Source organism: Leptopilina boulardi, unplaced genomic scaffold, assembly GCF_019393585.1.
Source record: "Leptopilina boulardi isolate dan_hultmark-lab unplaced genomic scaffold, ZJU_Lbou_2.1 LbouV2_249, whole genome shotgun sequence".
Classification (NCBI taxonomy): Eukaryota; Metazoa; Arthropoda; class Insecta; order Hymenoptera; family Figitidae; genus Leptopilina; species Leptopilina boulardi.
Window position 1 is genome coordinate 1,601,889 of NW_026137806.1, and position 3,380 is coordinate 1,605,268.

The window sequence follows — 3,380 nt, forward strand, 5'->3', positions numbered from 1 at the left end:
TTGGGTAGGATTAAAATTCGCTTTGGACGAAAATATTTTGGGCTCTTGTTTCCCAACCCTGTTTGTTTACAAATGTCATAAATGTCGATTATGATATTGTGTAATAGGAAATTATTAATTGCATTAATTGACAAAGCATTAGAAATATTTATCAATCGTGCATTGCTTAAATTTTGTTCATTTATAATAAATAAATTATTGATAATTATTTGAAGCATAAAAGTAATTAAAAATTTTCAAGTTTTGTGATTGTGAACTTAACTTAAATCTTATGTGATAAATATAAATAAAGGTTAGTTTATTTCATTTTATTTCGAAATAAATTTTTTCTTATTTAATTGCTCGCAATTTATAAGTTTTCGCTTCTCTGTTTCTCAAAAATTCATAATAAAAGTATTTTTAATATCTGAATATATTCAGTGCAGTGAATAAATTAATTAATAAACTTGTCAATAAGAGTATGCCAGCCATGACAGTTATACTTTGATACCAATTCAGGTATCAAAAAATGAGCCAATATTCTGGATCATTTCTTGAAAATGATCCAAATATTTGGATCAATTTGATACCTTATATCGAATCAAAACGTTGCATGAGTTAATCTTCATTCTTGTATCAATTTGATACACACAAGAAAACTGTGTAATAATTTATATACTTAAATTAATTAATTATATGATAAGTTGATTAATAAGTTAATTAATTATAATTTAATAAACAAATTTAGTTTACTATTTTATAATAATAATAATAATAATAATAATAATAATAATAATAATAATAATAATAATAATAAACCGCAAGGCACGTGTTAAATGAAAACGCAATCTTTGGCAGTGAACTTGAAAAATGAACAATATAATCGCAGTAAATGAAAATTAGCATTTTTCTAAACGAGTCCCCGAGAATAATAATCTTGTATATATATATATATATATATATATATATATATATATATATATATATATATATATATGTACATACGATAGCATCGAACCGTGAAGGAAATAGGTATATAGTGAAAAGCAGGAAATGAGTTGTTGGATTGAAGAGGGTGTGTAAAATGTTGGGTGGGGGGAAAAGTTAGAAATAAAGTGAATGAAAAGAAGAAGAAGAAAAAAAAACCAAAGAAATAAAGAAGGTATAAGTGACGAGGAGTTGAAGTTTCCTTGCTTTGATTTGCTTCTGGGTCCATATAGTAAATTATTATTTCCCAACGATAAAACGAAACTCCTCTTGAAAGTATATATATATAGATATAGTGGAGGATTATAAATGTGAATAGTGGGAGACATTAGAGTATGTATATTATGATTTACTTCTGGAATTCGTGATGCAATATCTTTGAAATACGAGTCCCTCGGGCGCACTCTTGTCGCATTGTATCTTCAACGAGTTGGCACGCATATTATCATCTATTTTATATATAAATTAAAAAAGAATCCATAAAAAAAAAAATTAGATATTTCAATTGACAAAATTTCAATGATAGAATTTATATTTCTGAATTTGTATTTTTAAATTTTAGACGGTTATATAATGGTTTTTTTTCCTATAGTTTCGGGATAGTAAATTAAATTTTTTTTTTAGCAACTGTAATGAATTTTTATTTTTGTAGGTCTATTTTTAAATTATATATATATATATATATATATACTTTTACTGAACGTGGAAAAATATGAGTGTAATGAAACTTGAAACTATCGAGGTTTACCACATCCTTCCCGCGATGAGGAGTTATTTGATGACATGATATAAAACATGCGTTATAGAGCCACAAAAAGGATGTCATTTTTTACCCTTTTTTTGGTAAATTAGTATATAAATGATATATTTATTCTTTACTGATCGTTCGATTAAACATAATTCAATTGTGATTAAATTAACTATATATTAATTATAATAAATTATATATACACTTTCAGAGAAAAGTTTTGATTGAACCAAATATTCCATTTTTTTTCTATTAACACAATTTTTTTGGTTATTTAAAAAAAAAAATATTTTTATCATTCTTTTATTATTTTGGCTTTATAAACAAAATTTTTGATTATGATTATAAATTGGTTATTTGCGCGCAATATAATTTCATTCACGTAATCATTTATTAGGACAAGACCCAAAGGTTATAAATTGTATATATAAATGTAATTTTTTGACTAAAAAACAGTGTACGCGGTTGTATATCATTTTTGTTGTAGTTCAACTCGCCCACGCTATTTAAATCGAGTTTCACTTTATTTTCTATTATTTAATCTAAATTCATATATATATCTTGCGATTTAAAATATTGTTTAAAGTTTTTTTAAAACTAATTTACATTTTTTCTTTTATTTTTATACTATATAAATATTATACCCTTCGTATAAAGTAGCAGGAGAATTTTACTTCTCAACATTCCACAATATATATATATATATATATATATATGTTAGAAATTGAATATTATTTTGCGATGTAAAACGTCAATTGAAAAAGTTTCTGCATGCCTCGCGAAGAAACTTTTTTGATAGGAAAATATATACTTTGCGGCCAAGTATGCCCATCGTATATATGTATATATATATATATATATATTGTGCTCTTATCGCCGAATAAAAGGAGCCAGTAAAGCAAACGACCTCATATAACTCGAGGAATTTGCGCATGCAGAAAAGCCTATTGTTATGGCAATGCAAATCGAACTGCATTATATTCGAAGGCTGTGCATAAGCTGTAAAAGCTAAATCTTAGAAATGAAGAGGAGGGATAATTTCATTTAAGTTATGTCTCTCCTACGATTGCTTTTAAGCTCTTAAAGTTGAATTTTGAATCACGGAATTAGGCCACAAAGTACAAAGTACCTGCGCGTCTTCCTCTGTTATTATTCACTTTTTTGCTTAAAATTTTTAAAGACTTACAAGTGATTTTAGCCAAATGTCGATTTTCACGCCGTAAAATGACGTGCTTTTAGCCCAATTGTCTATTTCCACGCCGTAAATGACGTTACTCTAGCCAAAAGTCTATTTTTACGCCGTAAAAAGTCATTGTACAGTGTGAAAATAGACAATTAGCTAAATTCACGCCGTAAAATGACGTGATTTTAGCCAAATTTGTATTTTTACGCCCTAAAATGACGTGATTTTAGCCAAATGTTTATTTTCATGCCGTAAAATGACGTGACTCTAGCCAAAAGTCTATTCTTACGCCGTAAAAAGTCATTGTACAGTGTGAAAATAGACAATTAGCTAAATTCATGCCGTAAATCAACGTGATTTTAGCCAAAAGTCTATTCTTACGCCGTAAGAAAACGTGGCTTTAGCAAAAAGTCTATTTTCACGCCGTAATATGTCATTGTACAGTGTGAAAATAGACAATTACCTAAATTCCCGCCATAAAAT